Source organism: Microcebus murinus, chromosome 2 (genome assembly GCF_040939455.1).
Source record: "Microcebus murinus isolate Inina chromosome 2, M.murinus_Inina_mat1.0, whole genome shotgun sequence".
Classification (NCBI taxonomy): Eukaryota; Metazoa; Chordata; class Mammalia; order Primates; family Cheirogaleidae; genus Microcebus; species Microcebus murinus.
The window spans coordinates 104,403,240-104,412,057 of NC_134105.1; the positions used below are offsets into that span (position 1 = coordinate 104,403,240).

An 8,818-nucleotide genomic window follows, 5' to 3' on the forward strand; every position below is an offset into this window, starting at 1 on the left:
TGTCTGGTGCTGTTTTTGCTGGAGCACTCTGCCAGGATGTGAAGGGGGTAAGCAGTTGGAGAGCATCGAAGAAGATTTGGTTTGTGGGTGATTGTCCTCGCCAACTCCAGACTATCTCCTCTGCCCTGCCAGCTCCCCACCCAGAGCCAGGCAGCCCCGCAGCCCTTCCCTGCACGCCAAGCATTGCTAGAGAGTGCCTCAAATTTCCCCCACTGGGCCAACCACAGGCCGGTGTTGGCCAGCCTCAGCTGTGTCTGCTAGACAGGCGGCACCTCATGCATCACGGACTCCCCTACTGCAGCCCCCACAGCTGCTGTCCCCAGCTCTCCCACACTTCTCGTGACTCCAGCTCAGCCCCCTTCCCCACTGCAGCAGTTGGCTTCAACTCTTGGTAGATGAATTTATAGAAAGACCGTGCAGCCACCCCCATCTTGGCCACATCCTTTCCAATATCTGACAAATAACACGCTGTCCACACCTCTACTCCACCTTCCTCCTCTCCCCTGTCACGAAGGCACATGTCCCTCTTCCAACCGAGGCCAACCAGTGCATTGCACCCTCCTCTCTATCTCTGCTCGAATTTGTTCTATAAATTATCTGCCCCCAGCGTTCCCTCCCTCACTTTACCCCCTCCCTCTCCCACCTACAGGTGTACTCAGGTGTTCTGTCTGTGAAAAAGCAAAACAACAACCCTTCCTACAACCCTACCATTCACCTTGCCCACTCAGTCTCTCTCACCAGAGAGGGTCCATTCTGGCTGCCCCCATCGCCCCCCAGAGTTGCCCCAGCTCGCTTTAATCCCCTGTGGGCTGGCTTCTTTCCCCACCTTTCTGCTCACAGGAGTCTCTCCAAGACTACCCATAAGCCCCTAACTGTCAAACTTGACCTTGACCTCTGTGTAGCCTTCATACCTTGGCCATCCTGTTCCCACAAGTCTTTTCTATTATGGGTTATTTTTTAAAAATTTTTTAATTTTGGTAAAAAACAAATACTGTAAACGTTACCCTCTTAGCCATTTTAAGTGTACAGTTCAGTAGTATTAACTATATTCACATCGTTGTGTAATGGATCTCTAGAACTTTTTCATCTTGCAAAACTGAACTGAAACTCTATACCTATCGAAGAGCAACTCTCCATTGCTCCTCTCCCAGCCCCTAGCAACTACCATTCTAATATACTTTCTGTTTCCATGATTTTTTATTATTTTTTTTTTGAGCAGAGTCTCACGTCTCACTTTGTTGCCCAGGCTAGAGTGAGTGCCTTGGCGTCAGCATAGCTCACAGCAACCTCAATCTCCTGGGCTCAAGCAATCCTCCTGCCTCAGCCTCCTGAATAGCTGGGACTACAGGCATGCGCCACCATGCCCCGCTAATTTTTTCTCTATATATTAGTTGGCTAATTAATTTCTTTCTATTTATAGTAGAGACAGGGTCTCACTCTTGCTCAGGCTGCATTCGAACTCCTGACCTCGAGCAATCCATCCGCCTCGCCTTCCAGAGTGCTAGTGTTTCCATGATTTTGAGCTCTCTAGATATCCTATACAGTATTTGTCCTTTTGTGACTGGCTTATTTCTCTTAGCACAATGTCCTCCATAATGTTTATCCATGTTGTAGCAGGTGATAGGATTCCTTTCTTTTTTAATGCTGAATAACATTCCATTATATATACATATATCTCACATTTTCTTTATCCACTCATCCATCAATGCATATTTGGGTGCTTCTACCTCTTGGCTATTGTGAATAATACTGCAATGAACATGAGTACGCAAATATCTCTTCAAGATCCTGTCTACTAATGGGCACAGTGGCATGCGCCTATAGTCCCAGCCACTTGGGAGCCTGAGACAAGAGGATTGCTTGAGCCCAGAAGTCTGAGATTATAGTTTGCTATGATCATGCTTATGTATAGCCACTGCACTGCAACCTGGGCAAGACAGTGAGACTCTGTCTCAAAAAAAAATTAAAAAACAATTCTGTTTATGTCTACTATGGTTTTTTTTTTTTTTTTTTTTTTTTTGAGACTGGGTCTCACTCTGTCACCTGGGCTAGAGTGCAGTGGCATCATAGCTCACTGAAACCTGCAAAACAAGGGATCCTCCTGCCTCAGTCTCCCAAGTAGCTGGGACTATAGGCACAAGCCACCCTGCCTGGCCAGTTTTTCTATTTTTTATAGAGATGGGGTCTCTGTCTTGGTCAGGCTGGTCTTTATTTATTTATTTTTTTGAGACAGAGTGTCACTCTGTTGCCCTGGCTAGAGTGCCACAGCATCAGCCTAGCTCACAGCAACTCCTGCGCTCAAGCAATCCTTCTGCCTCAGCCTCCCCAGTACCTGGGACTACAGGCATGCGCCACCATGCCCAGCTAATTTTTTCTACATATTTTTAGTTGGCCAATTAATTTCTTTCTATTTATAGTAGAGATAGTCTCGCCCTTGCTCAGGTTGGTTTCGAACTCCTGACCTTGAGTGATCTGCCCACCTAAGCCTCCCAGAGTGCTAGGATTACAGGCATGAGCCACCCTGCCAGGCCTACTATGGTTTTTTTATTGGAATGATTTGGCTTCTCTAGTTATTTATTTCTTCCCTGCTGGCTCCTTTTCTTCCTCCCACACTCCAATGTGCTTTTACCCCCAGGCCCAGGTTTCAGCACTCCAAGCACCCTTTTCAGACTTCCTCTCTTGCTCCCCTGATGATCTCTAGGCCAGGCTGTGGGGCAGCAGGGGACAGTGGAGAGGGCACTGGACCAGTGCCCTCCTGGGACCTTCATCTGCTGTCAATTTCTTCTTTTTTTTTCCTCTTTCTTCTTTTATTCACCTGGTAATCATTTGGTATTCTGTCAATTTCTTTACCTCTTGGAGGAAAGGAGTGAACAGGAAGATCTTCCTGCTCTAAAGCATTATGGATCCCCCACTGCTAAATATATAGCTCCAATGCTGAGCTGTCCCCCAAGCGCCAGCCAGTATGAGGACAAGCCTGCTAGATATCTTTACCCAGGTGACCCAGAGGCTCCTCAAACCATAGCCCTTTCCTCCCCACCCCCAACATCACTCTGGTATGTATATATCACATTTTGCTTTTCTGTTCATCTGTCAATGAACACTTGGGTTGCTTCCATGTTTTAGTGATTGTGAATGGTGCTGCTATGAACACGTGTGTATAAATAGCTCTTCAAGACTTCACTTTCCATTCTTTTGAGTATATATCCAGAAATGGAATTGCTGGATCATATGGTAATTTTGAGGAATTGCTATAATGTTTTCCATAGCGGCTGCTGCGTTTGACATTTCCACCAACAGTGTGCAAGGGTTCCAATTTCTCCACATCCTCGCCAAAACTTGTTATTTTCTGGGTTTTTCGATAGTAGCCATCCTAATAGGTAGGAGGTGGTATCTCATTGAAGTTTTGATTTGCATTTCCCTGATGATTAGTAATGTTAAGCATCTTTTCATGTGCTTATTAGCCACTTGTGTATCTTCTTTGAATAGATGTCTATTCAAGTACTGTGTCTATTTTTTTTTCTGTGTCTATTTTTGAATCAGGTTCTTTTCTGATGCTGAGTTTTAGGAATTCTCTCTGTGGTGACAATACCCTATAACGCTTATCTTTTGTCCTCTAGTACCTTCCTACCCCTCTAGCCACTGCTTCTTGGTTTCTTTCAAGTGTTCCTCTTTCTCTTATTTCCCTTTAAAATTCTCCTTGGGGCCAGGCACTGTGGTTCAAGCCTGTAATCCTAGCACTCTGGGAGGCTGAGGCGGGAGGATTGCTTGAGCTCAGGAGTTCGAGACCAACCTGAGCAAGAGGGAGACCCGTCTCTACTATTAATAGAAAGAAATTAGCCAAACAACTAAAAATATAAAAAAATTAGCCGGACATGGTGGCACATACCTGTAGTCCCAGCTACTCGGGAGGCTGAGGCAGGAGGATTGCTGGAGCTCAGGAGTTTGAAGTTGCTGTGAGCTAGGCTGATTCCAGGGCACTCTAGCCCGGGCAATACAGTGAGACACTCTGTCTCAAAAAAAAAAAAAATTCTCCTTGGACAATGTCTTCCATGGTTATTGTTTCCACTCCCATCTCTCTCTCTCTCTCTCTCTTTTTTTTTTTTCGAGACAGAGTCACACTTTGTTGCCCAGGCTAGAGTGAGTGCCATGGCATCAGCTCACAGCAACCTCAAGCAATTGAGGTTGCTTGCAATCCTAGGCTCAAGCAATCCTACTGCCTCAGCCTCCCGAGTAGCTGGGACTACAGGCATGCCACCATGCCTGGCTAATTTTTTCTATATATATTAGTTGGCCAATTAATTACTTTCTATTTATAGTAGAGACGGGGTCTCGCTCTTCAAACTCCTGACGTCAAGCAATCCGCCCACCTCGGCCTCCCAGAGTGCTAGGATTACAGGCGTGAGCCACCGTGCCCGGCCTTTAGCTTACTTTTAAGAATACAGTATGTAGGCTGGACGCAGTGGCTCACGCCTGTAATCCTAGCACTCTGAGAGGCTGAGGCGGGCGGATTGCTCCAGGTCAGGAGTTGGAAACCAGCCTGAGCAAGAGTGAGACCCCATCTCTACTATAAAGAGAAAGAAATTAATTGGCCATCTAATATATATAGAAAAAATTAGCCAGGCATGGTGGCGCATGCCTGTAGTCCTAGCTACTCGGTAGGCTGAGGCAGAAGGATCACTTAAGCCTGGGAGTTTGAGGTTGCTGTGAGGTAGGCTAATGCCATAGCACTCACTCTAGACTGGGCAACAAAGCAAGACTGTCTCAAAAAAAAAAAGTAAGCTAGAGAAAAAAAGTGTTATTAAGGCAATCATAAAGAAGAGAAAATATATTTACTATTCATTAAGTGGAAATCGATCATCATAAAGCTCTTCATCCTCATCCTTCTTCATGTAGAGGAGGTTGAGGAAGAGGAAGGGTGGGTTTTGCTATCTTAGGGGTGTCAGAAGTGGAAAAAATCTGCACATAAGTCAAACTTGTGTTGTTCAAGGATCAACTGTACAAATAAGTAAAATAGGTAGATAACATTAGATGGCGGCGATGTACTACGGAGGAAGAAATGGAAGTGGGGAAAGAAGGTTGGGAGTGGGAAGGATGTCTACAATTTATTTTTTAAATTTTTTTTTTTTTTTAGTTGTTTGGCTAATTTCTTTCTATTTATAATAGAGACGGGTTTTGCTCTTGCTCAGGCTGGTCTCAAACTCCTGGGCTCAAGCAATCTTCCCACCTCGGCCTCCCTGAGTGCTAGGATTACAGGCGTGAATGAGCCTGGCCCAAGGGTATCTACGATTTAAATAAAGGATTCTGGGTAGGTGAAGTTTGAAGGATGACAATGAAGTGAATGAGAGCATGGACCATGTGGAAGCGGGGTGGTGAGAGCTTCCAGACATAAACAGCAGCCAATGCAAAGCCCCTGAGGCAGCAGGGAGAGTAGTAGATAGAATGAGAGAGATACTACTGGGTGTGCCTGTGGGCAGATCTTAGAACACTGTAGCCCATTGTAAAGATTTTGGCTTTTATTTTGAATAAAATAGAGAGCCATTGGAAGATTTTGAACAGAAAAGTGATATAATCTGATTTACAGTTTAAAAGGATCACTCTGGTTGCTTTATTGAGAACTGATGGTCACAGAAACTCCAGTGGAAGCAGAGAGACCAGCCAGGAAGGCTCCGAAAAAATCAAGGTGAGAGGTGATGGTGGCTGGGACCAAGGTGCTAGTATGAAGAGGTGAGAATTAATTGATTGAGCTCTGGACATATTTTTAAGATAAAGCCAATAGTATTTGATGATACATTGCATGTGGTGTGAGAAAAAGGGAACCGTCAAGGATTGACTATTGAGGAAAACAGCAGGGAAGTCAGATTTTGTTGTAGAACAGGAATTCTGTTCATGCTAAGTGTCAGCTCAGATTCTCCAAAGAAATGGAACCAGTAGGAGATTGGTTATGTGATTGAAGTGGCTGGCAAGTCTCAAATCTGTAGGGCAGGCCTGCAGCTGGGAACTTTGGGGGGCAGGAGCGGATATTTCAGTCGTGAGGCAGAACTTTTTCCTCAGGGAAATCCCAGGTTTTTTATGTTTTTTTTTTTTGAGACAGAGTCTCACTCTGTTGCTGGGGCTAGAGTGTCATGGGATCAGCCTAGCTCACAGCAACCTCAAACTCCTGGGCTCAAGCAATCCTTCTGCCTCAGCCCCCTGAGTAGCTGGGACTATAGGCATGCAGGACCAAGCCCAGCTAAGTTTTTCTATATATATATTTTTAGTTGTCCAGCTAATTTCCTTTCTATTTTTAGTAGAGACGGGGTCTCATTCTTGCTCAGGCTGGTCTTGAACTCCTGAGCTTAAATGATCCACCCGCCTTGGCCTCCCAGAGTGCTAGGATTACAGGCGTGAGCCACCATGCTGGCCCGGGAAATCTCAGTTTTGCTCTTTTTTCCTAATTATTTTTTAAACAATTATTTTTAGTAAAGATGAGGTCTCACTCTTGCTCAGGCTGCTTTCAAACTCCTGAGCTCAAGCAATCCTCCTGCCTTGGCCTCCCAGAATACTAAGATAACATGTGTGAGCCACAACACCATGCCCACTTTTGCTCTTAAGGCCTTTCAAATGGTTAGATGAGGGCCACCCACATTATTGAGTCTCCTTTACTTACAGTCAACTGCTGTAGATAAATGTAAACCCCACCTACAAAATACCTTCAGAGCAACATCTAGATTAGTGTTTGATTGAATTAACTGTGGCCTAGGCAATCTGATGGAAAACTAACCAGGATACTAAGATTGAAATATCCATTAGATATTTTGAGGAAGTTGGCAACCAGTCTGGAGTTCAAAAGGAGAAATCCATCCTAGAAATAACTGATTTTTTTAAACTATAGTAAAATACATGTTACAGCTGGATGCAGTGGCTCACACCTATAATCCTAGTGCTTTGGGAGGCTGAGTCCTGAGGATCACTTGAGCCCAGGAATTTGAGGTTGCTGTGGCTATGATTGCACCACTGCAACCTAGCCTGGGCCATAGAGTGAGACCCTGTCTCTAAAAAAAATAAAACAAAATAAAATACACATGACATAAAATGTACTACTATTAGTGACATTTACTATATTCACAATATTATAAAACAATCATCACTATTTAGCTCCAGAACATTTTCATCAGCCCAAGAAGAAACCCGGTACCTATCAATCAGTCATTGTCCCTCCCCAGCAACCTCTTATCTACTAATCTGCTTTCTGTCTCTATAGATTTGTCTATTCTGGATATTTCATATATATAGGATTGCATAATATGTGGCCTTTATTTTATTTTATTTTATTTTTTTACATATATGTGGCCTTTATATCTGGCTTATTTCACTTAGCATAACGGTTTCAACGGTCATCTATGTTGTAGCATGTATCAATACTTCATTCCTTTTTATCGATGAATAATCTTCCATTGTGTGGATATACATTTTGTTTATCCATTCATGAGTTGATGGACATTTCAGTTGTTTCTATTTTTGGCTATTGTGAATAGTGCTGCTACAAACATTTGCATACAAAGTTTTGTTTGTTTTTTGTGTTTTTTTCGAGACAAGAGTCCCACCCTGTTGCCCAGGCTAGTGTGCTATGGGCGTCAGCCTAGCTGGCAGCAACCTCAAACTCCTGGGCTCAAATGATCCTCCTGCCTCAGCCTCCTAGGTAGCTGAGACTGCAGGCGAGTGCCACCACGCCTGGCTAATGTTTTACTATTTTTAGTAGAGACAGGGGTCTCACTCTTGCTCAGGCTGGTTTCAAACTCCTGAGCTCAAGTGATCCTCCCACCTTGGCCTCCCAGAGTGCTAGGATTACAGGTGTCAGCCACCATGCCTGGCCCAAGGTTTTGTTTGTTTGTTTTCAATTCTTTTGGATATATTCTCAGGAGTGAAACTTCTGGGTCATATGCTAATTTTATGCTTAGTTGACTGAAGCACTGCCAAACTGTTTTCCACTGCAGCTGCACTATTTTACATTCCTACCAGCAATGTTTAAAGGCTTGAATTTCTCCACATCCTTACCAATGCTTGTTATTTTTCTGTTTTTTGTTTGTTTTAATTTTAGCCATCCTAGTGGGTGTGAAGTGGTATCACATCGACTTGGTTTTGATTTGCATTTCCCTAAAGACTGATGATGTTGTGTATATTTTTATGTGTTTATTGGCCACATGTTTGTATCCTTTACAGAAATGTCTATTCAAGTCTTTTGATCTTTTTTTTTTTTTTTTTTTTTTTGAGACAGAGTCTCGCTTTGTTGTCCAGGCTAGAGTGAGTGCTGTGGCGTCAGCCTAGCTCACAGCAACCTCAAACTCCTGGGCTCAAGCAATTATGCCTCAGCCTCCCGAGTAGCTGGGACTACAGGCATGCGCCACCATGCCCGGCTAATTTTTTCTATATATATGTTAGTTGGCCAATTAATTTCTTTCTGTTTATAGTAGAGACGAGGTCTCGCTCTTGCCCAGGTTGGTTTGGAACTCCTGAGCTTAAAGGATCCGCCCTCTTCGGCCTCCCAGAGAGCTAGGATTACAGGCATGAGCCACCGCGCCTGGCCCATTTGTTTTAATTTAAAAATTTTAAAAAATTTTTTTCCTGGTCCAAGTTATAGAAGCCTACCTTTGCTCATTTTGAAATAGGGTTGTTTGATCCTTTTGTAGTTCCTAAGCGTGACGATTGGGTTTTCATGCGCATGCGTGTGATATGCCTCCATCACACCTTGTTATGACGTCGGCACACTACCCGTCTGACATGAAAAAATTAATTAATTAATTAATTAAATAAGGTTGTTTGTCTTTTTGTTGTTGAGTTG

At 43.9% G+C, this 8,818-nt stretch overlaps 1 non-coding gene across 1 annotated transcript; it reads left to right on the forward strand.

Annotated features, from left to right (window-relative positions):
• The first annotated feature begins 8,654 nt into the window (after positions 1-8,654).
• On the forward strand, positions 8,655-8,758 carry LOC142869892 (small nucleolar RNA U13). Its single transcript, XR_012918439.1, has one exon. It is a non-coding gene; the product is annotated as a small nucleolar RNA U13 (small nucleolar RNA).
• The last annotated feature ends 60 nt before the right edge of the window (positions 8,759-8,818 follow it).